The sequence below is a fragment of the Condylostylus longicornis genome, unplaced genomic scaffold (assembly GCF_029603195.1).
Source record: "Condylostylus longicornis isolate FDR11 unplaced genomic scaffold, ASM2960319v2 ptg000517l, whole genome shotgun sequence".
NCBI lineage: Eukaryota > Metazoa > Arthropoda > Insecta > Diptera > Dolichopodidae > Condylostylus > Condylostylus longicornis.
This window is the reverse complement of record NW_026578475.1, coordinates 4492-26005: the sequence shown is the minus strand read 5'-3', so window position 1 is coordinate 26005 and position 21514 is coordinate 4492. Positions and strand designations below refer to the sequence as shown.

The following is a 21514-nucleotide window of genomic DNA, read 5'->3' as shown; positions in this document are numbered from 1 at the left end:
CGAATATTGCTTGGTTAATTTTGATTTGATTCAGACTTGATTCAAATGTAGAAGCAACATTGTTAAATTCTGTGGGCAGGATAGAATGCCCGGCTACGAACCGGGTGGTCGTGGGTTCCAATCCTGTTCGGCTTATTTATTATCATTTCGACATAACTCCATTGAAATTTTTTATTGTAAACTCAGACCAATTGCTTGTTAAATTATGCCATAGGGTGGGTGGGCTTACAGGACAATTGGATAGAGTGTTTAGCTATGAAACGGATGGTTAGGAGATCGAATCTTGCTTGGTTAATTTTGATTCAGACTTGATTCAAATGTAAAAGCAACATTGTTAAATTCTATGGGCCGATAGTTCAGTTGGATAGAATGCCCGGCTACGAACCGGGTGGTCGTGGGTTCCAATCCTGCTCGGCCTATTTATTATCATTTCGACATAACTCCATTGAAATGCTTGTTAAATTATGCCATCGGGTGGGTGGGATTACAGGACAATTGGATAGAGTGTTTAGCTATGAAACGTATGGTTAGTAGATCGAATATTGCTTGGTTAATTTTGATTTGATTCAGACTTGATTCAAATGTAGAAGCAACATTGTTAAATTCTGTGGGCAGGATAGAATGCCCGGCTACGAACCGGGTGGTCGTGGGTTCCAATCCTGTTTGGCTTATTTATTATCATTTCGACATAACTCCATTGAAATTTTTTATTGTAAACTCAGACCAATTGCTTGTTAAATTATGCCATAGGGTGGGTGGGCTTACAGGACAATTGGATAGAGTGTTTAGCTATGAAACGGATGGTTAGGAGATCGAATCTTGCTTGGTTAATTTTGATTCAGACTTGATTCAAATGTAAAAGCAACATTGTTAAATTCTATGGGCCGATAGTTCAGTTGGATAGAATGCCCGGCTACGAACCGGGTAGTCGTGGGTTCCAATCCTGTTCGGCCTATTTATTTTCATTTCGACATAACTCCATTGAAATTTTTTATTGTAAACTCAGACCAATTGCTTGTTAAATTATGCCATCGGATGGGTGGGATTACAGGACAATTGGATAGAATGTTTAGCTATGAAACGGATGGTTAGGAGATCGAATCTTGCTTGGTTAATTTTGGTTTGATTCAGACCTGATTCAAATGTAAAAGCAACATTGTTCAATTCTGTGGGCCGATAGTTCAGTTGGATAGAATGCCCGGCTACGAACCGGGTGGTCGTGGGTTCCAATCCTGTTCGGCCTATTTATTATCATTTCGACATAACTCCATTGAAATTTTTTATTGTAAACTCAGACCAATTGCTTGTTAAATTATGCCATAGGGTGGGTGGGATTACAGGACAATTGGATAGAGTGTTTAGCTATGAAACGGATGGTTAGGAGATCGAATCTTGCTTGGTTCATTTTGATTCAGACTTGATTCAAATGTAAAAGCAACATTGTTAAATTCTATGGGCCGATAGTTCAGTTGGATAGAATGCCCGGCTACGAACCGGGTGGTCGTGGGTTCGAATCCTGCTCGGCCTATTTATTATCATTTCGACATAACTCCATTGAAATGCTTGTTAAATTATGCCATCGGGTGGGTGGGATTACAGGACAATTGGATAGAGTGTTTAGCTATGAAACGGATGGTTAGTAGATCGAATATTGCTTGGTTAATTTTGATTTGATTCAGACTTGATTCAAATGTAGAAGCAACATTGTTAAATTCTGTGGGCAGGATAGAATGCCCGGCTACGAACCGGGTGGTCGTGGGTTCCAATCCTGTTCGGCCTATTTATTATCATTTCGACATAATTCCATTGAAATTTTTTATTGTAAACTCAGACCAATTGCTTGTTAAATTATGCCATAGGGTGGGTGGGCTTACAGGACAATTGGATAGAGTGTTTAGCTATGAAACGGATGGTTAGGAGATCGAATCTTGCTTGGTTAATTTTGATTCAGACTTGATTCAAATGTAAAAGCAACATTGTTAAATTCTATGGGCCGATAGTTCAGTTGGATAGAATGCCCGGCTACGAACCGGGTGGTCGTGGGTTCCAATCCTGTTCGGCCTATTTATTATCATTTCGACATAACTCCATTGAAATTTTTTTATTGTAAACTCAGACCAATTGCTTGTTAAATTATGCCATAGGGTGGGTGGGATTACAGGACAATTGGATAGAGTGTTTAGCTATGAAACGGATGGTTAGGAGATCGAATCTTGCTTGGTTAATTTTGATTCAGACTTGATTCAAATGTAAAAGCAACATTGTTAAATTCTATGGGCCGATAGTTCAGTTGGATAGAATGCCCGGCTACGAACCGGGTGGTCATGGGTTCCAATCCTGTTCGGCCTATTTATTATCATTTCGACATAACTCCATTGAAATTTTTTATTGTAAACTCAGACCAATTGCTTGTTAAATTATGCCATAGGGTGGGTGGGCTTACAGGACAATTGGATAGAGTGTTTAGCTATGAAACGGATGGTTAGGAGATCGAATCTTGCTTGGTTAATTTTGATTCAGACTTGATTCAAATGTAAAAGCAACATTGTTAAATTCTATGGGCCGATAGTTCAGTTGGATAGAATGCCCGGCTACGAACCGGGTGGTCGTGGGTTCCAATCCTGTTCGGCCTATTTATTATCATTTCGACATAACTCCATTGAAATTTTTTATTGTAAACTCAGACCAATTGCTTGTTAAATTATGCCATAGGGTGGGTGGGATTACAGGACAATTGGATAGAGTGTTTAGCTATGAAACGGATGGTTAGGAGATCGAATCTTGCTTGGTTAATTTTGATTCAGACTTGATTCAAATGTAAAAGCAACATTGTTAAATTCTATGGGCCGATAGTTCAGTTGGATAGAATGCCCGGCTACGAACCGGGTGGTCATGGGTTCCAATCCTGTTCGGCCTATTTATTATCATTTCGACATAACTCCATTGAAATTTTTTTATTGTAAACTCAGACCAATTGCTTGTTAAATTATGCCATAGGGTGGGTGGGATTACAGGACAATTGGATAGAGTGTTTAGCTATGAAACGGATGGTTAGGAGATCGAATCTTGCTTGGTTCATTTTGATTCAGACCTGATTCAAATGTAAAAGCAACATTGTTAAATTCTATGGGCCGATAGTTCAGTTGGATAGAATGCCCGGCTACGAACCGGGTGGTCGTGGGTTCGAATCCTGCTCGGCCTATTTATTATCATTTCGACATAACTCCATTGAAATGCTTGTTAAATTATGCCATCGGATGGGTGGGATTACAGGATAATTGGATAGAGTGTTTAGCTATGAAACGGATGGTTAGGAGATCGAATCTTGCTTGGTTAATTTTGATTTGATTCAGACCTGATTCAAATGTAAAAGCAACATTGTTTAATTCTGTGGGCCGATAGTTCAGTTGGATAGAATGCCCGGCTACGAACCGGGTGGTCGTGGGTTCGAATCCTGCTCAGCTTATTTATTATCATTTCGACATAACTCCATTGAAATGCTTGTTAAATTATGCCATCGGGTGGGTGGGATTACAGGACAATTGGATAGAGTGTTTAGCTATGAAACGGATGGTTAGGAGATCGAATCTTGCTTGGTTAATTTTGATTCAGACTTGATTCAAATGTAAAAGCAACATTGTTAAATTCTATGGGCCGATAGTTCAGTTGGATAGAATGCCCGGCTACGAACCGGGTGGTCGTGGGTTCGAATCCTGCTCGGCCTACTTATTATCATTTCGACATAACTCCATTGAAATGCTTGTTAAATTATGCCATCGGGTGGGTGGGATTACAGGACAATTGGATAGAGTGTTTAGCTATGGATGGTTAGTAGATCGAATATTGCTTGGTTAATTTTGATTTGATTCAGACTTGATTCAAATGTAGAAGCAACATTGTTAAATTCTGTGGGCAGGATAGAATGCCCGGCTACGAACCGGGTGGTCGTGGGTTCCAATCCTGTTCGGCCTATTTATTATCATTTCGACATAACTCCATTGAAATTTTTTATTGTAAACTCAGACCAATTGCTTGTTAAATTATGCCATAGGGTGGGTGGGCTTACAGGACAATTGGATAGAGTGTTTAGCTATGAAACGGATGGTTAGGAGATCGAATCTTGCTTGGTTAATTTTGATTCAGACTTGATTCAAATGTAGAAGCAACATTGTTAAATTCTGTGGGCAGGATAGAATGCCCGGCTACGAACCGGGTGGTCGTGGGTTCCAATCCTGTTTGGCTTATTTATTATCATTTCGACATAACTCCATTGAAATTTTTTATTGTAAACTCAGACCAATTGCTTGTTAAATTATGCCATAGGGTGGGTGGGCTTACAGGACAATTGGATAGAGTGTTTAGCTATGAAACGGATGGTTAGGAGATCGAATCTTGCTTGGTTAATTTTGATTCAGACTTGATTCAAATGTAATTAAATTCTATGGGCCGATAGTTCAGTTGGATAGAATGCCCAGCTACGAACCGGGTAGTCGTGGGTTCCAATCCTGTTCGGCCTATTTATTATCATTTCGACATAACTCCATTGAAATGCTTGTTAAATTATGCCATCGGGTGGGTGGGATTACAGGACAATTGGATAGAGTGTTTAGCTATGGATGGTTAGTAGATCGAATATTGTTTGGTTAATTTTGATTTGATTCAGACTTGATTCAAATGTAGAAGCAACATTGTTAAATTCTGTGGGCAGGATAGAATGCCCGGCTACGAACCGGGTGGTCGTGGGTTCCAATCCTGTTCGGCCTATTTATTATCATTTCGACATAACTCCATTGAAATTTTTTATTGTAAACTCAGACCAATTGCTTGTTAAATTATGCCATAGGGTGGGTGGGCTTACAGGACAATTGGATAGAGTGTTTAGCTATGAAACGGATGGTTAGGAGATCGAATCTTGCTTGGTTAATTTTGATTCAGACTTGATTCAAATGTAGAAGCAACATTGTTAAATTCTGTGGGCAGGATAGAATGCCCGGCTACGAACCGGGTGGTCGTGGGTTCCAATCCTGTTCGGCTTATTTATTATCATTTCGACATAACTCCATTGAAATTTTTTATTGTAAACTCAGACCAATTGCTTGTTAAATTATGCCATAGGGTGGGTGGGCTTACAGGACAATTGGATAGAGTGTTTAGCTATGAAAACGGATGGTTAGGAGATCGAATCTTGCTTGGTTAATTTTGATTCAGACTTGATTCAAATGTAAAAGCAACATTGTTAAATTCTATGGGCCGATAGTTCAGTTGGATAGAATGCCTGGCTACGAACCGGGTAGTCGTGGGTTCCAATCCTGTTCGGCCTATTTATTATCATTTCGACATAACTCCATTGAAATTTTTTATTGTAAACTCAGACCAATTGCTTGTTAAATTATGCCATCGGATGGGTGGGATTACAGGACAATTGGATAGAGTGTTTAGCTATGAAACGGATGGTTAGTAGATCGAATATTGCTTGGTTAATTTTGATATGATTCAGACTTGATTCAAATGTAGAAGCAACATTGTTAAATTCTGTGGGCAGGATAGAATGCCCGGCTACGAACCGGGTGGTCGTGGGTTCCAATCCTGCTCGGCCTATTTATTATCATTTCGACATAACTCCATTGAAATGCTTGTTAAATTATGCCATCGGGTGGGTGGGATTACAGGACAATTGGATAGAGTGTTTAGCTATGAAACGTATGGTTAGTAGATCGAATATTGCTTGGTTAATTTTGATTTGATTCAGACTTGATTCAAATGTAGAAGCAACATTGTTAAATTCTGTGGGCAGGATAGAATGCCCGGCTACGAACCGGGTGGTCGTGGGTTCCAATCCTGTTCGGCTTATTTATTATCATTTCGACATAACTCCATTGAAATTTTTTATTGTAAACTCAGACCAATTGCTTGTTAAATTATGCCATAGGGTGGGTGGGCTTACAGGACAATTGGATAGAGTGTTTAGCTATGAAACGGATGGTTAGGAGATCGAATCTTGCTTGGTTAATTTTGATTCAGACTTGATTCAAATGTAAAAGCAACATTGTTAAATTCTATGGGCCGATAGTTCAGTTGGATAGAATGCCCGGCTACGAACCGGGTAGTCGTGGGTTCCAATCCTGTTCGGCCTATTTATTTTCATTTCGACATAACTCCATTGAAATTTTTTATTGTAAACTCAGACCAATTGCTTGTTAAATTATGCCATCGGATGGTGGGATTACAGGACAATTGGATAGAATGTTTAGCTATGAAACGGATGGTTAGGAGATCGAATCTTGCTTGGTTAATTTTGGTTTGATTCAGACCTGATTCAAATGTAAAAGCAACATTGTTCAATTCTGTGGGCCGATAGTTCAGTTGGATAGAATGCCCGGCTACGAACCGGGTGGTCGTGGGTTCGAATCCTGCTCAGCTTATTTATTATCATTTCGACATAACTCCATTGAAATGCTTGTTAAATTATGCCATCGGGTGGGTGGGATTACAGGACAATTGGATAGAGTGTTTAGCTATGAAACGGATGGTTAGGAGATCGAATCTTGCTTGGTTCATTTTGATTCAGACTTGATTCAAATGTAAAAGCAACATTGTTAAATTCTATGGGCCGATAGTTCAGTTGGATAGAATGCCCGGCTACGAACCGGGTGGTCGTGGGTTCGAATCCTGCTCGGCCTATTTATTATCATTTCGACATAACTCCATTGAAATGCTTGTTAAATTATGCCATCGGGTGGGTGGGATTACAGGACAATTGGATAGAGTGTTTAGCTATGAAACGGATGGTTAGTAGATCGAATATTGCTTGGTTAATTTTGATTTGATTCAGACTTGATTCAAATGTAGAAGCAACATTGTTAAATTCTGTGGGCAGGATAGAATGCCCGGCTACGAACCGGGTGGTCGTGGGTTCCAATCCTGTTCGGCCTATTTATTATCATTTCGACATAACTCCATTGAAATTTTTTATTGTAAACTCAGACCAATTGCTTGTTAAATTATGCCATAGGGTGGGTGGGATTACAGGACAATTGGATAGAGTGTTTAGCTATGAAACGGATGGTTAGGAGATCGAATCTTGCTTGGTTCATTTTGATTCAGACTTGATTCAAATGTAAAAGCAACATTGTTAAATTCTATGGGCCGATAGTTCAGTTGGATAGAATGCCCGGCTACGAACCGGGTGGTCGTGGGTTCGAATCCTGCTCGGCCTATTTATTATCATTTCGACATAACTCCATTGAAATGCTTGTTAAATTATGCCATCGGGTGGGTGGGATTACAGGACAATTGGATAGAGTGTTTAGCTATGAAACGGATGGTTAGTAGATCGAATATTGCTTGGTTAATTTTGATTTGATTCAGACTTGATTCAAATGTAGAAGCAACATTGTTAAATTCTGTGGGCAGGATAGAATGCCCGGCTACGAACCGGGTGGTCGTGGGTTCCAATCCTGTTCGGCTTATTTATTATCATTTCGACATAACTCCATTGAAATGCTTGTTAAATTATGCCATCGGGTGGGTGGGATTACAGGACAATTGGATAGAGTGTTTAGCTATGAAACGGATGGTTAGTAGATCGAATATTGCTTGGTTAATTTTGATATGATTCAGACTTGATTCAAATGTAGAAGCAACATTGTTAAATTCTGTGGGCAGGTGGAATGGTTCTTGCAGTGACCACAAAGGCAGTTAGCCATACTACGATGAGCCCTAAAGCGATGATGGTCCAGTTTGTTGCAAGGAAGTGGGTGGGGTTGCTTTCAAGCATGGTGTTAGAAATGTGGTTACCCCAGTGGGAGAGCGTGTTGTCAAAGTTGTCTATAACTGAAAGAAGGGAATCGAGTGCTGCCCTATACAAATAGGGGTCATAATGTAGGCGGTTCGTCCGACAATTGCGAGGGAAAGAAGTCCTGTTATCGCGAAGAGAGTGCAAATCACCTTCCGGAGGATAGGATAGACCTTAATCACAATAAATACGGAAGATGCCAAACTCAACGGCATCAGAACCCAAAGGAAGAACGATGGGCCGAACAGCATCCCGAGGTGGTTGAACAGTTGGTTCAGAATTTGATGATTCATTTGTTGATCAATGGCAACAAGGTTAAAATCAAGAATAAAAGGGAGAGGCTGGAACTAAAAACTGTTTATGTCAATGGGTGAGACGCATACATCCGTGAAGCCTGAGATATTGAGACATCAGGAAAAGGCTTTAAGTTTGGTTCTTCATTAGCGCAGCAATCACTCCAACTCGCCCGCCTAAGGACCAAACTTAATCCAAGCGAGGCCGCTTCTTCTTCGTCACTAGTTGAGGGTAGTCGACGGATTCCCAGAATTTTTCAAGCTTTTTCATGGCGCTCCTTGGGGTCAAACATTGAAGAGATTTCACGATTCACTACTCGGTCCCATTCTTCCCTTTGCAGAGACGTTAGCGGGGGACTCAGGAAGCGGACATCCTGGATGTGCACAATCCTTTGTTGATCCGTTATTAAGTTCTTTACTAGCGCCTTTTGATCACCTGGATAAACGGAGAGGACTCGACAAGGTAGTGACCATTTCGGAATCAACTTGTGCTTATGCTCGTCAGAAAAGAAAGCTGCTTTCCGTCGCTCATGTTCTGACGCACGAACAAGGACTAACTGATTTGGAGTGAACTTTGCTGGTTGCCGCGCTTCATTTTTTTTCTCATTTTCGCGGAGTCTCTTGTCGTACGCTTGCCATTGAATATCCAAACGCATTTCATTCACAAACTTCAAACGATCTTTCATTGCTCCAACTCTTTGGAAGCGCCAATCATTATCCGCTGGTGGGCGAAGGTCAATTCCATAAACAAGGAACGCTGGTGTCTCGTTCATCGAGAGGTGGATAGTAGAACGATAAGAGTAAAGTACAAGGTCTAAAGCTTCATGGAAGGAAATGCTTGGTCGAACTGCTGGAACTTCAAATGCGGAAAGTCCTTTGTTCAAGTTGCGGTGAAACGACTCGATGATGGCATTTCCTTGTGGATGATAAGGTGTGCTCGTCAACGCTTTAGTCCCGAACAACCCATGCACAGTCCTCATCAAAATTCCTGTGAAAGTCTGGTCGTTATCCGTCATGATTATCGAAGGAACTCCAAAACGACAGATCCACGAACGAATGAATGTTGACACAACGATCTCCGCAGCTGCTGATGGTACTGGAATGCACTCAACCCACTTTGTGAATTGATCAATCATTGTCAGCACCTGGTAGTTGACTCCATTGAACGTACATTTCCAGAAATCCATGTAAACTGTGTGAAAGGGTCCAGGGATGGGATGTGTTCGGAGATGACCTTGGAAGCGTTCAATTCCTGGACGTGTACGCTGGCAACGAAGGCAAGACGAAACATATTTGGCGACTTGTTGATGAAGACCCGGCCAATTGAAGACTTTTCTTATGGTTCTTGATGTCTTTTTCACTCCATGGTGTCTGAAGGGTGCAACAGAGTGGCAGGCAGCAATAACAGAATTCCGAAGAGAGAGTGGCACCCAAATAGCATTATGGTAGAAAGTGATCCCATCTTTCACGAAAAATCCTCGTCCAGATGGTGGGGTTGATGCTCGTTGTTCCTGAATGATGTTGTCCATCGTGGGTAGATTACTGGGAGTAGCGGCAAGGAAATTGGAAAAGCACATATAATCCTCAACATCCATATCCGAAAAGTCCACGAAGCGCGTCAAGTAATCCACATGTTCCATTTGTCTTCCATCACGGTAGCAGATTGTCATATCATACTCGCTTAAGCGGCTGGCCCAACGCGACACACGACCTTCTTTGGCATCCAACATCCATCGTAAGCTTTTGTGATCGGTGTACACCTCGAATGACCGGCCTCTCAAGTAAATATCAAATTTCTTTAGCCCAAAGATGATAGCGAATGCTTCCCGATCTCGAACAGGCCAACGTTGTTCCGTAGCTCCTAGTTTCTTCGATGCAAACTGAACAGGGACAAGCGATCCATCATCTCGTTTACAGCTCAATGTTGCCGCAACCGACAATCCAGAAGCGTCAGTTTCCAATACAAACTCATCTGAAGGCAGCGGGATTGTAAGCACAGAGTGTTGAAGCCTGCATATTGCTTTTTGTACTGCATCTTCGTGACGTTGTTCCCAGGTGATCTTCGAAGTTTTATTCATCCGCGACGTTCCTTGAATTCCCTTCAGCAAATCAAAGACTGGCGTCATCAATCCTGCAAAATCCTTGATATACGGATGTAGTACCCCCAGCATTCCTAAGATCCGTCGAACATCATATACAGTCGTTGGCTTCTTGAACTTGCTCAGGATCTCGACTTTAGCCACATTTGGTTTCATTTTCCCCATCTTCGATCGTTTGCCCGAGGTACTTGAGAAGGTGCGGAAAGAAGTTTGACTTTGTGAAGTTGATCTTTAACCCTTTAGCTTGTAACCGATCCAAGACCACCTTCAGCTTCCCCAGAACTTCTTCAAACGAAGACCCATGGATTAAAATGTCGTCGATGTACGCCAAAATTCCAGTCGACCGCAAATCCCCAAAGAGAAAGTCCATCAACCGCTGGAACGTTGCTGGAGCATTGGTCAATCCAAATGGCAATGACTAAGAATTCGAAAAGTCCTAACATACACCGGAAAGCCGTGTACTTTATGCTGTTCTTTTCCAGTGGTATGTTCCAATAACCCCAACGAAGATCTAAAGCAACAAAATAGCGTGAGTTCCGAATTGCGTGCAAGAGATCCGTAATCCTGGGAAGTGGGTATGCATCCTTCACCGTTTGTTTATTCAAGTTTCGGTAGTCAATACAGAATCTCCAGCCCGTGAAATTCCATCTGCATCTTGTTTCTTTGCAATCACAATTTCTGAACTGTGCCCTGAATTACTGGGTCGAATGATGTTTTCCTTCAGCATTTTGTTGACTTGTCTGCTGATCTCCTCTTGCTGTTGCGGTGTTGCATGCCTTGGTCTATCACGGATGGGTTGACTTGTCCGAACTGTTATCCGATGTTCTACACTCTTAACGCGGCCTGGAACGTCGCCCTCCCAAAGGTGGCGATAATTCTGAAGAAATTGTCGTAACTTTTCCATTTGGGGCTGCGTTAAGTTTGTCTTTCCAATATCCAGTTGTCCAACTTCCGTTGCATCCAATGTTGCATGTACTGAGGGGTATGGAGGTCGTTGGCATTGTAGAAGTTGGATTGGTCCGTTTTGCATGGTGAGAATGGCATTCGACGAATCAATCTGAGCTTTGCTGGCAATGAGAAAGGGCTGTCCAAAAATGATTGAGCATGGGCAATTGTCCACAACAGCGGCTTTTACTTCACAAACAGCTCCATTTGGCAAGTGCACTTCCAAAGAGATCCAACGGTCAATTCTTGAGATATGTCCTTGGACTCCCACCAACTTTGTAGCAGCCGTTGTTTCCTTTGTAAAAGACAGACAAGACAGAACATCCGAGTCAATGACATTCATTTGGGATCCATTGTCCACTAAGGCGACAAAAGAATTTCCATTATTTATAAATTCAATGAACGTGAGGGGGGCGATGTACGAGGTATCCAGGAGAAGAGAGAAAACATGTGGGAGTGATATAAGAGGAGAGATGATAGAAAGAAGGTAGGATGATGAGTAACGAATAAATGAAATACATGATTGGGTTATAATTTCAAAATTGAGGGTAAGGGAACTCCAGAGATCCGGGATGGCATAGAAGAGCGAAAATGAAGAAGCTGCTGGGCTAAACACATTGTATGGTTGGTGAAGAATCAGAAGAAGAAGAAGTTGACGAATCTGTTGCTGTTTCTGTTTCTGTTGCTGTATTTTGTTGAGTATTAGTGGTGGCTCCTTCCATGACAACATCGTTTGGAGCAACTGCAGTTTCGACGCGACGGTTGTGTTCATCCACTTGTTTTTTCAACTTAACAATTCTCTCAAATTCTTTATTCAGCGCCTCTGAGTCAATCAACTGTTTCTCATGCAATCGAATCCCTCCATCAGTCTGACTGAGGATAAGCCCCTTTTTCTTGCTTCCATCGGTCATCCATTTTGTCGCAATACATCTATGATTGTCACTGGCAAGTCGGTGGCAAACATCACATTCATGCAGAGGAATTCCCTTGGATCTCATGTCTTGAACCCACAAGTCGTTTTTGCGATCTCGGATGATCCTTCGAATCTCGTGTTTGGGCAAAAGTCTTTCTTCTTCCGTAAGTTCTCCAAGGTCTTCAAAATCGAATCTGTTCAAGTTAGCACGTTCTTCTCGCTTTTTCTGGTCTTCGAGTTTCCACTTTCGGTGCAGTTCTGTAAGTGTCATTTTCTTTTCTTGTTCATCTAGAAACATTTCGATCTGCTTGGCTGCCTTGCGCTCATCTGTTTTTGCTTTGAGCAACAGTTTCAAATCTGCTTCGGTCAATTCATCTGGTGTTCGAACATCATGAACTTCGGCTTTTTTCGTTGCTGCAGTTTCTGGTGACGCTGGAGTTGCAAACTTAACTCTTTTTCGCTTGGTCACATTCTTCCATCTCCCTGCTGCATTTACAAATGGAGCTTCTTCGTCAGATGATTCCTCAGAATGCACGTCAAGGAGCTCAAAGGTGGTTCTGGTTGGGGAACATGAAACAATTGCTTGTTGTTTTGGTTCAGTTGTAGAAGATTGTGAGATTACGTTTGAAGCGGGGACTTGAGTAGTGGTTGCTAGGCTTGAGGTAAGTGCAGCAAATTCTTGGTGGATTATTAAGATCAACTCGGATTTGAGTTCATTGATTTGGTTTTGCACAATTGATTGGATGTCTGAAGTTGAAGAGGCTTGTTGAGGTTGCAATACTGCTTTAAGAAGATCAAGAAGTGGTTCAATTGACGATGGGGCACAGACTGGGGCACGATGGTTTTGACTTGTTGGGATGGGTTCTTGTGGACTTTGAACTTTTTCATTAGACGGTTGGCTTGAGGATTCAACGCAGCGTTTGTGGTCCCGGGTCACGGCACCACTTGGAATGGTTCTTGCAGTGACCACAAAGGCAGTTAGCCATACTACGATGAGCCCTAAAGCGATGATGGTCCAGTTTGTTGCAAGGAAGTGGGTGGGGTTGCTTTCAAGCATGGTGTTAGAAATGTGGTTACCCCAGTGGGAGAGCGTGTTGTCAAAGTTGTCTATAACTGAAAGAAGGGAATCTAGTGCTGCCCTATACAAAATAGGGGTCATAATGTAGGCGGTTCGTCCGACAATTGCGAGGGAAAGAAGTCCTGTTATCGCGAAGAGAGTGCAAATCACCTTCCGGAGGATAGGATAGACCTTAATCACAATAAATACGGAAGATGTCAAACCCAACGGCATCAGAACCCAAAGGAAGAACGATGGGCCGAACAGCATCCCGAGGTGGTTGAACAGTTGGTTCAGAATTTGATGATTCATTTGTTGATCAATGGCAACAAGGTTAAAATCAAGAATAAAAGGGAGAGGATGGAACTAAAAAACTGTTTATGTCAATGGGTGAGACGCATACATCCGTGAAGCCCGAGACATTGAGACATCAGGAAAAGGCTTTAAGTTTGGTTCTTCATTAGCGCAGCAATCACTCCAATGAGCACCAATGATGTCATAGCCACTAGACCATGCCCGCTTAAAAGAAATCTATATTGCAGTTCATCCGCAAGATATGGAGCATTACAGTCAATATGAGCACCGAGGATTGAACTCGGGATCTTCTGCGTGTTAAGCAGACGTCATAGCCACTAGACCATGCCCGCTTAAACGAAATCTATATTGCAGTTCATCCACAAGATATGGAGCATTACAGTCAATACGAGCACCAATGATTTCATAGCCACTAGACCATCCACTTAAGAAATCTATATTGCGCAGTTCATCAGCAAGATATAGAGCATTGTCAATACGAGCACCGAGGATTGAACTCGGGATCTTCTGCGTGTTAAGCAGACGTCATAGGCACTAGACCATGCACGCTTAAAAGAAATCTATATTGCAGTTCATCCACAAGATATAGAGCATTACAGTCAATACGAGCACCGAGGATTGAACTCGGGATCTTCTGCGTGTTAAGCAGACGTCATAGCCACTAGACCATGCCCGCTTAAAAGAAATCTATATTGCAGTTCATCCACAAGATATGGAGCATTACAGTCACTACGAGCACCAATGATGTCATAGCCACTAGACCATCCACTTAAGAAATCTATATTGCGCAGTTCATCAGCAAGATATAGAGCATTACAGTCAATACGAGCACCAATGATGTCATAGCCACTAGACCATCCACTTAAGAAATCTATATTGCGCAGTTCATCAGCAAGATATAGAGCATTGTCAATACGAGCACCGAGGATTGAACTCGGGATCTTCTGCGTGTTAAGCAGACGTCATAGCCACTAGACCATGCACGCTTAAAAGAAATCTATATTGCAGTTCATCCACAAGATATAGAGCATTACAGTCAATACGAGCACCAATGATGTCATAGCCATTAGACCATGCCCACTTAAGAAATCTATATTGCGCAGTTCATCAGCAAGATATAGAGCATTACAGTCAATACGAGCACCGAGGATTGAACTCGGGATCTTCTGCGTGTTAAGCAGACGTCATAGCCACTAGACCATGCCCGCTTAAAAGAAATCTATATTGCAGTTCATCCACAAGATATGGAGCATTACAGTCACTACGAGCACCAATGATGTCATAGCCACTAGACCATCCACTTAAGAAATCTATATTGCTGATGCCATCCACTTAAGAAATCTATATTGCGCAGTTCATCAGCAAGATATAGAGCATTGTCAATACGAGCACTGAGGATTGAACTCGGGATCTTCTGCGTGTTAAGCAGACGTCATAGCCACTAGACCATGCCCGCTTAAAAGAGATCTATATTGCAGTTCATCCACAAGATATGGAGCATTACAGTCAATACGAGCACCAATGATGTCATAGCCATTAGACCATGCCCACTTAAGAAATCTATATTGCGCAGTTCATCAGCAAGATATAGAGCATTACAGTCAATACGAGCACCGAGGATTGAACTCGGGATCTTCTGCGTGTTAAGCAGACGTCATAGCCACTAGACCATGCCCGCTTAAAAGAAATCTATATTGCAGTTCATCCGCAAGATATGGAGCATTACAGTCAATATGAGCACCGAGGATTGAACTCGGGATCTTCTGCGTGTTAAGCAGACGTCATAGCCACTAGACCATGCCCGCTTAAAAGAAATCTATATTGCAGTTCATCCACAAGATATGGAGCATTACAGTCAATACGAGCACCAATGATGTCATAGCCATAGACCATCCACTTAAGAAATGTATATTGTGCAGTTCATCAGCAAGATATAGAGCATTGTCAATACGAGCACAGAGGATTGAACTCGGGATCTTCTGCGTGTTAAGCAGACGTCATAGCCACTAGACCATGCCCGCTTAAAAGAAATCTATATTGCAGTTCATCCGCAAGATATGGAGCATTACAGTCAATATGAGCACCGAGGATTGAACTCGGGATCTTCTGCGTGTTAAGCAGACGCCATAGCCACTAGACCATGCCCGCTTAAACGAAATCTATATTGCAGTTTATCAGCAAGATATGGAGCATTACAGTCAATAACTCGGGATCTTCTGCGTGTTAGGCAGACGTCATAGCCACTAGACCATGCCCGCTTAAAAGAAATCTATATTGCAGTTCATCCGCAAGATATGGAGCATTACAGTCAATACGAGCACCAATGATGTCATAGCCACTAGACCATCCACTTAAGAAATCTATATTGCGCAGTTCATCAGCAAGATATAGAGCATTGTCAATACGAGTACCGAGGATTGAACTCGGGATCTTCTGCGTGTTAAGCAGACGTCATAGCCACTAGACCATGCCCGCTTAAAAGAAATCTATATTGCAGTTCATCCGCAAGATATGGAGCATTACAGTCAATATGAGCACCGAGGATTGATCTCGGGATCTTCTGCGTGTTAAGCAGACGTCATAGCCACTAGACCATGCCCGCTTAAACGAAATCTATATTGCAGTTCATCCACAAGATATGGAGCATTACAGTCAATACGAGCACCGAGGATGGAACTCGGGATCTTCTGCGTGTTAAGCAGACGTCATAGCCATTAGACCATGCCCGCTTAAAAGAAATCTATATTGCAGTTCATCCACAAGATATGGAGCATTACAGTCAATACGAGCACCAATGATGTCATAGCCACTAGACCATGCCCACTTAAGAAATCTATATTGCGCAGTTCATCAGCAAGATATAGAGCATTACAGTCAATACAAGCACCGAGGATTGAACTCGGGATCTTCTGCGTGTTAAGCAGACGTCATAGCCACTAGACCATGCCCGCTTAAAAGAAATCTATATTGCAGTTTATCAGCAAGATATGGAGCATTACAGTCAATACGAGCACCAATGATGTCATAGCCACTAGACCATCCACTTAAGAAATCTATATTGCGCAGTTCATCAGCAAGATATAGAGCATTACAGTCAATACGAGCACCAAGGATTGAACTCGGGATCTTCTGCGTGTTAAGCAGACGTCATAGCCACTAGACCATGCCCGCTTAAAAGAAATCTATATTGCAGTTTATCAGCAAGATATGGAGCATTACAGTCAATACGAGCACCAATGATGTCATAGCCACTAGACCATCCACTTAAGAAATCTATATTGCGCAGTTCATCAGCAAGATATAGAGCATTACAGTCAATACAAGCACCGAGGATTGAACTCGGGATCTTCTGCGTGTTAAGCAGACGTCATAGCCACTAGACCATGCCCGCTTAAAAGAAATCTATATTGCAGTTTATCAGCAAGATATGGAGCATTACAGTCAATACGAGCACCAATGATGTCATAGCCACTAGACCATCCACTTAAGAAATCTATATTGCGCAGTTCATCAGCAAGATATAGAGCATTGTCAATACGAGCACAGAGGATTGAACTCGGGATCTTCTGCGTGTTAAGCAGACGTCATAGCCACTAGACCATGCCCGCTTAAAAGAAATCTATATTGCAGTTCATCCGCAAGATATGGAGCATTACAGTCAATATGAGCACCGAGGATTGAACTCGGGATCTTCTGCGTGTTAAGCAGACGCCATAGCCACTAGACCATGCCCGCTTAAACGAAATCTATATTGCAGTTTATCAGCAAGATATGGAGCATTACAGTCAATAACTCGGGATCTTCTGCGTGTTAGGCAGACGTCATAGCCACTAGACCATGCCCGCTTAAAAGAAATCTATATTGCAGTTCATCCGCAAGATATGGAGCATTACAGTCAATACGAGCACCAATGATGTCATAGCCACTAGACCATCCACTTAAGAAATCTCTATTGCGCAGTTCATCAGCAAGATATAGAGCATTGTCAATACGAGTACCGAGGATTGAACTCGGGATCTTCTGCGTGTTAAGCAGACGTCATAGCCACTAGACCATGCCCGCTTAAAAGAAATCTATATTGCAGTTTATCAGCAAGATATGGAGCATTACAGTCAATACGAGCACCAATGATGTCATAGCCACTAGACCATCCACTTAAGAAATCTATATTGCGCAGTTCATCAGCAAGATATAGAGCATTACAGTCAATACAAGCACCGAGGATTGAACTCGGGATCTTCTGCGTGTTAAGCAGACGTCATAGCCACTAGACCATGCCCGCTTAAAAGAAATCTATATTGCAGTTTATCAGCAAGATATGGAGCATTACAGTCAATACGAGCACCAATGATGTCATAGCCACTAGACCATCCACTTAAGAAATCTATATTGCGCAGTTCATCAGCAAGATATAGAGCATTACAGTCAATCCAAGCACCGAGGATTGAACTCGGGATCTTCTGCGTGTTAAGCAGACGTCATAGCCACTAGACCATGCCCGCTTAAAAGAAATCTATATTGCAGTTTATCAGCAAGATATGGAGCATTACAGTCAATACGAGCACCAATGATGTCATAGCCACTAGACCATGCCCACTTAAGAAATCTATATTGCGCAGTTCATCAGCAAGATATAGAGCATTACAGTCAATACAAGCACCGAGGATTGAACTCGGGATCTTCTGCGTGTTAAGCAGACGTCATAGCCACTAGACCATGCCCGCTTAAAAGAAATCTATATTGCAGTTTATCAGCAAGATATGAAGCATTACAGTCAATACGAGCACCAATGATGTCATAGCCACTAGACCATCCACTTAAGAAATCTATATTGCGCAGTTCATCAGCAAGATATAGAGCATTACAGTCAATACAAGCACCGAGGATTGAACTCGGGATCTTCTGCGTGTTAAGCAGACGTCATAGCCACTAGACCATGCCCGCTTAAAAGAAATCTATATTGCAGTTCATCAGCAAGATATGGAGCATTACAGTCAATACGAGCACCAATTGATGGGTTTTTGAGACTTTGTTCTACGAGACACAGACTTAAGAAAACCAGGAAAAGAAATCAAGCATGCTATCCTCTTGTCTCCCGCCCTAGGAGCACCACCACACTTGGCAGTGCAATTGTTGTCTGAGCTCTCTAACTCGTAAGCTTGTGACATTTTCTCAACACTGTGGTCTACGGTCTTCGTTTCTCCCCTGTTAGAATGATGACTTCCTTCCTCTCCGTTTTCACTAGTTTCCTGTCTACGCTGCTCACGCTAGACACCCATGACCCTAAGTTCCTGGGTATGTTGTTTATCCTTCTCTTGGGGGGTTATATCGTGTACTTTACGCATCGCTTCATCCTCAGATGCCTAAAGTATCCTGCGTTCGTGGTCTTAATGCTTCTGACCGGGTTTTTTATCTACGTTTCTATAGTTCAGTGTGTTTTCCCATGGCTTTTCCCCCTGTTTTCTTACTTCGCTAACGCATCGTCCGCATGGTTAACAGTATCTGACCGGATCATAACCCAAACCGCCACAAGCAGCACTCCGCTAAGAATTACCCACACGCTGGCGGGAAGGTTAACGGCGTCCAACTGAAGAGATATTAGCCGAGTAGGGCAAGGGAGACCGAGCAGGCTGAATAAATAACAAGGCCGTTGGAGGAGGAACTTCACGAATAACGAGAGCATCAACACTCCCACTATCCGCTTAATCCAGCGTAGTGCCCACGCTTTCACCCAGTTCAATATCGTTGGTGCCAGCAGCACCATTAGTGCACAAACGAAAAGGAGGAACATAGTTTGATGTTAAGATTCTTTGGTAATGAGAAAAAACAAAAGGCAACTGAACTGAAAAAGATGTCATTCAGGTGTGGGACAACAGGTTTGTCTCCACGCACACACATGCGTTTACAAGTCTGCGTGACTTCTGGAGACGAAAGCTTCACAAACCTCCCCTAAGACTGCAAGCGCTGGCGTTTTGAGTCTTCCACATCGTCCCAGAACTCACGAAGACGTTTTCGTCGCTCGGCGAAATTCAGCATTGATGCTTCTTCTTCTATCACATGCTCCCAGACCTTCCGCTGCTCCTCATCCTTGGGGGGAACGATCCGACGGACATGCTGGATGTGGATTTCCCTAGTTTGGCGAGTTAGGAGGTTACGAACTACTGCTGATTTTCCATTTTTGGTTGCTTGGAGAACACGGCAGGGCACTGACCACTTTGGAAGCACTTTAGCCCCGTGTTCGTTTCGCTGACCCAGCTTTGCAACTTCGGCCGGAGTAAGGGAACACAGCACTAGTTGGCCTTCCTCTAGCTTGTCTTCTTCGCGACCTTCATTCACCTTGGCCAAGCGGAGCACCGAACGACGGAGGGCTTGAAACTGCACATCTAGCCTTAGTGCATTCAAGAACTTCAGACGATCCTGTTCAGCCATCCCCTTTCGGCAGCGCCAATCATTTGCCAAAGGGGGGCGCAGATCCATTCCATACACCAGGTAGGCGGGGCTCTCGTTGGTAGCCGAGTGTGGAATGTTCCGATACCCTAGAAGAATGAGTTGCAGAACTTCTTCCAACGCAAGTGGATAACCGAACTGCCCGAAGTGAACTAGCCCTCGAGACAACACTTGATGAAAACGCTCCACCACGGCATTTCCTTCCGGATGGTACACCGTAGTTCGTAGCTTGTTCACCCCCAAGTCCGCGCATAGCTTCTTGAAAACCTCCCCCATGAAGTTAGTGCCATTGTCAGTGACAATCCGTTCTGGTACTCCAAAGCGTGTAACCCACTGTGTCAGGAACGCACTGGCAGTTGCATTGGCCGACATGTCCTTAAGCACTACGGATTCGGCCCACTTCGTCGATTGATCAATCATATTGAGCACATGAAACATTGTACCGCAAAACTTGGTTGTCCACACGTCTAAGTAGACCAAGTCGAAAGGACCGGGATACGGGTGAGCCTTGAACAAACCTTGGAGACATTCTAGTCCGGGCCGCGTTCTTTGACACACTAAACACCCTCTTATGTAGTCGCCCACCTCAGCCTCCAGGTATGGCCAACTGAACATCCTCTTGATAATGCGAGCCGTCTTCTTGGCACCCCCATGGACGAAGGGAGACACTGCGTGGCAAGCTGCGATTACCTTGCTTCGGTAAGCGGGAGGGACCCACATGGCGTTCCGGTGGTAGATAATCCCATCTCGAGAAAAATAGCCTTTCCCCACAGGAGGAGTTTCCTTTCGCTGCGCATCAAGAATCTCCTCTGGTCGAACAAGCTCCGGAGAAAAGAGAACCGACGGGACAGCACTTGTGCACAATACCATCCGGTCTTCAACCCCATCATCTTCATACAAACAGCGCGAAAAGAAATCGACGTGCTGCAAATCTTGCCCTCTTTTCCAGAACACATCCATTGAGTACTCAGACAACAAGGACGCCCAGCGCGCCAACTTCCCTGAACTTGCTTCCATCAACCATTTCAAACTTTGGTGGTCAGTGTGCACGGTGAAATGGCGACCTCGCAAAAAGCAGTCAAACTTCTTAAGGCCACTGATGATTGCCCAAGCCTCCTTCTCCCGAGTTGGCCACCTCTGCTCCGGACCTTTGAGCTTTAGCGAGTAGAACTCAATCGGCATCCAGCTATTATCCCGTTGTACATACAAAATTGCACCAACCGCCCGGTCGGACGCATCGCACTCCATCAGAAACTGGTCGCCATCTACTGGGATCTGTAGGACGGCGTCGCACAGCTTTGAAACCACCTGTTGGAAAGCTTGTTGACACTCGACGGACCAACAGATCGGTGCTGTCTTGCTTTTGGCACTCTTGAGTTGGTCGGTCAGGGGAATTACATCTTTGGCAAAACCAGGGATGAAACCTTGGAAGTAGCCTAGCATGCCGAGCACTGCGCGCAACTCAGTGACGTTCCGCGGGGCGGTGACCTTCCTCAGCGCATCCACTTTAGCTGGATTCGGTTTGATGACACCATTCTCAATGACGTACCCCAAATAGACCAACGAGCGGGGGAAGAAGACGCATTTCGCCAGATTCAACGTGAAACCCGCTGCTTGCAATCTCGCCAGTACTACTTCAAGGAGCTTCTG

The 21514-nt window shown here is 43.3% G+C and overlaps 35 non-coding genes across 35 annotated transcripts; 13 read left to right on the top strand and 22 right to left on the bottom strand.

Annotated features, from left to right (window-relative positions):
• Nucleotides 1-345: 345 nt before the first annotated feature.
• Nucleotides 346-419, top strand: Trnar-acg (transfer RNA arginine (anticodon ACG)). Its single transcript has one exon. It is a non-coding gene; the product is annotated as a tRNA-Arg (tRNA).
• Nucleotides 420-1170: 751 nt separating this feature from the next.
• On the top strand, nucleotides 1171-1244 carry Trnar-acg (transfer RNA arginine (anticodon ACG)). Its single transcript has one exon. It is a non-coding gene; the product is annotated as a tRNA-Arg (tRNA).
• Nucleotides 1245-1454: 210 nt separating this feature from the next.
• Nucleotides 1455-1528, top strand: Trnar-acg (transfer RNA arginine (anticodon ACG)). The gene has a single exon. It is a non-coding gene; the product is annotated as a tRNA-Arg (tRNA).
• Nucleotides 1529-1990: 462 nt separating this feature from the next.
• Trnar-acg (transfer RNA arginine (anticodon ACG)) lies at nucleotides 1991-2064 on the top strand. The gene has a single exon. It is a non-coding gene; the product is annotated as a tRNA-Arg (tRNA).
• Nucleotides 2065-2275: 211 nt separating this feature from the next.
• On the top strand, nucleotides 2276-2349 carry Trnar-acg (transfer RNA arginine (anticodon ACG)). Its single transcript has one exon. It is a non-coding gene; the product is annotated as a tRNA-Arg (tRNA).
• A 210-nt stretch (nucleotides 2350-2559) lies between these two features.
• Nucleotides 2560-2633, top strand: Trnar-acg (transfer RNA arginine (anticodon ACG)). The gene has a single exon. It is a non-coding gene; the product is annotated as a tRNA-Arg (tRNA).
• Nucleotides 2634-2843: 210 nt separating this feature from the next.
• On the top strand, nucleotides 2844-2917 carry Trnar-acg (transfer RNA arginine (anticodon ACG)). The gene has a single exon. It is a non-coding gene; the product is annotated as a tRNA-Arg (tRNA).
• A 211-nt stretch (nucleotides 2918-3128) lies between these two features.
• On the top strand, nucleotides 3129-3202 carry Trnar-acg (transfer RNA arginine (anticodon ACG)). The gene has a single exon. It is a non-coding gene; the product is annotated as a tRNA-Arg (tRNA).
• Nucleotides 3203-3392: 190 nt separating this feature from the next.
• Trnar-acg (transfer RNA arginine (anticodon ACG)) lies at nucleotides 3393-3466 on the top strand. The gene has a single exon. It is a non-coding gene; the product is annotated as a tRNA-Arg (tRNA).
• A 185-nt stretch (nucleotides 3467-3651) lies between these two features.
• On the top strand, nucleotides 3652-3725 carry Trnar-acg (transfer RNA arginine (anticodon ACG)). The gene has a single exon. It is a non-coding gene; the product is annotated as a tRNA-Arg (tRNA).
• Nucleotides 3726-6348: 2623 nt separating this feature from the next.
• Nucleotides 6349-6422, top strand: Trnar-acg (transfer RNA arginine (anticodon ACG)). The gene has a single exon. It is a non-coding gene; the product is annotated as a tRNA-Arg (tRNA).
• Nucleotides 6423-6607: 185 nt separating this feature from the next.
• Nucleotides 6608-6681, top strand: Trnar-acg (transfer RNA arginine (anticodon ACG)). The gene has a single exon. It is a non-coding gene; the product is annotated as a tRNA-Arg (tRNA).
• Nucleotides 6682-7143: 462 nt separating this feature from the next.
• Nucleotides 7144-7217, top strand: Trnar-acg (transfer RNA arginine (anticodon ACG)). The gene has a single exon. It is a non-coding gene; the product is annotated as a tRNA-Arg (tRNA).
• A 6459-nt stretch (nucleotides 7218-13676) lies between these two features.
• Trnav-aac (transfer RNA valine (anticodon AAC)) lies at nucleotides 13677-13749 on the bottom strand. Its single transcript has one exon. It is a non-coding gene; the product is annotated as a tRNA-Val (tRNA).
• A 271-nt stretch (nucleotides 13750-14020) lies between these two features.
• Trnav-aac (transfer RNA valine (anticodon AAC)) lies at nucleotides 14021-14093 on the bottom strand. Its single transcript has one exon. It is a non-coding gene; the product is annotated as a tRNA-Val (tRNA).
• A 237-nt stretch (nucleotides 14094-14330) lies between these two features.
• Trnav-aac (transfer RNA valine (anticodon AAC)) lies at nucleotides 14331-14403 on the bottom strand. The gene has a single exon. It is a non-coding gene; the product is annotated as a tRNA-Val (tRNA).
• Nucleotides 14404-14552: 149 nt separating this feature from the next.
• Nucleotides 14553-14625, bottom strand: Trnav-aac (transfer RNA valine (anticodon AAC)). The gene has a single exon. It is a non-coding gene; the product is annotated as a tRNA-Val (tRNA).
• A 175-nt stretch (nucleotides 14626-14800) lies between these two features.
• On the bottom strand, nucleotides 14801-14873 carry Trnav-aac (transfer RNA valine (anticodon AAC)). The gene has a single exon. It is a non-coding gene; the product is annotated as a tRNA-Val (tRNA).
• Nucleotides 14874-15022: 149 nt separating this feature from the next.
• Trnav-aac (transfer RNA valine (anticodon AAC)) lies at nucleotides 15023-15095 on the bottom strand. The gene has a single exon. It is a non-coding gene; the product is annotated as a tRNA-Val (tRNA).
• A 54-nt stretch (nucleotides 15096-15149) lies between these two features.
• Nucleotides 15150-15222, bottom strand: Trnav-aac (transfer RNA valine (anticodon AAC)). Its single transcript has one exon. It is a non-coding gene; the product is annotated as a tRNA-Val (tRNA).
• Nucleotides 15223-15365: 143 nt separating this feature from the next.
• Trnav-aac (transfer RNA valine (anticodon AAC)) lies at nucleotides 15366-15438 on the bottom strand. Its single transcript has one exon. It is a non-coding gene; the product is annotated as a tRNA-Val (tRNA).
• A 54-nt stretch (nucleotides 15439-15492) lies between these two features.
• On the bottom strand, nucleotides 15493-15565 carry Trnav-aac (transfer RNA valine (anticodon AAC)). Its single transcript has one exon. It is a non-coding gene; the product is annotated as a tRNA-Val (tRNA).
• A 254-nt stretch (nucleotides 15566-15819) lies between these two features.
• Nucleotides 15820-15892, bottom strand: Trnav-aac (transfer RNA valine (anticodon AAC)). The gene has a single exon. It is a non-coding gene; the product is annotated as a tRNA-Val (tRNA).
• A 54-nt stretch (nucleotides 15893-15946) lies between these two features.
• On the bottom strand, nucleotides 15947-16019 carry Trnav-aac (transfer RNA valine (anticodon AAC)). The gene has a single exon. It is a non-coding gene; the product is annotated as a tRNA-Val (tRNA).
• A 54-nt stretch (nucleotides 16020-16073) lies between these two features.
• Nucleotides 16074-16146, bottom strand: Trnav-aac (transfer RNA valine (anticodon AAC)). The gene has a single exon. It is a non-coding gene; the product is annotated as a tRNA-Val (tRNA).
• Nucleotides 16147-16295: 149 nt separating this feature from the next.
• Nucleotides 16296-16368, bottom strand: Trnav-aac (transfer RNA valine (anticodon AAC)). The gene has a single exon. It is a non-coding gene; the product is annotated as a tRNA-Val (tRNA).
• A 147-nt stretch (nucleotides 16369-16515) lies between these two features.
• Nucleotides 16516-16588, bottom strand: Trnav-aac (transfer RNA valine (anticodon AAC)). The gene has a single exon. It is a non-coding gene; the product is annotated as a tRNA-Val (tRNA).
• Nucleotides 16589-16735: 147 nt separating this feature from the next.
• On the bottom strand, nucleotides 16736-16808 carry Trnav-aac (transfer RNA valine (anticodon AAC)). Its single transcript has one exon. It is a non-coding gene; the product is annotated as a tRNA-Val (tRNA).
• Nucleotides 16809-16952: 144 nt separating this feature from the next.
• Nucleotides 16953-17025, bottom strand: Trnav-aac (transfer RNA valine (anticodon AAC)). The gene has a single exon. It is a non-coding gene; the product is annotated as a tRNA-Val (tRNA).
• A 54-nt stretch (nucleotides 17026-17079) lies between these two features.
• Trnav-aac (transfer RNA valine (anticodon AAC)) lies at nucleotides 17080-17152 on the bottom strand. The gene has a single exon. It is a non-coding gene; the product is annotated as a tRNA-Val (tRNA).
• A 254-nt stretch (nucleotides 17153-17406) lies between these two features.
• Nucleotides 17407-17479, bottom strand: Trnav-aac (transfer RNA valine (anticodon AAC)). Its single transcript has one exon. It is a non-coding gene; the product is annotated as a tRNA-Val (tRNA).
• A 147-nt stretch (nucleotides 17480-17626) lies between these two features.
• Nucleotides 17627-17699, bottom strand: Trnav-aac (transfer RNA valine (anticodon AAC)). The gene has a single exon. It is a non-coding gene; the product is annotated as a tRNA-Val (tRNA).
• Nucleotides 17700-17846: 147 nt separating this feature from the next.
• On the bottom strand, nucleotides 17847-17919 carry Trnav-aac (transfer RNA valine (anticodon AAC)). Its single transcript has one exon. It is a non-coding gene; the product is annotated as a tRNA-Val (tRNA).
• Nucleotides 17920-18068: 149 nt separating this feature from the next.
• On the bottom strand, nucleotides 18069-18141 carry Trnav-aac (transfer RNA valine (anticodon AAC)). Its single transcript has one exon. It is a non-coding gene; the product is annotated as a tRNA-Val (tRNA).
• A 147-nt stretch (nucleotides 18142-18288) lies between these two features.
• Nucleotides 18289-18361, bottom strand: Trnav-aac (transfer RNA valine (anticodon AAC)). The gene has a single exon. It is a non-coding gene; the product is annotated as a tRNA-Val (tRNA).
• Nucleotides 18362-21514: the final 3153 nt, after the last annotated feature.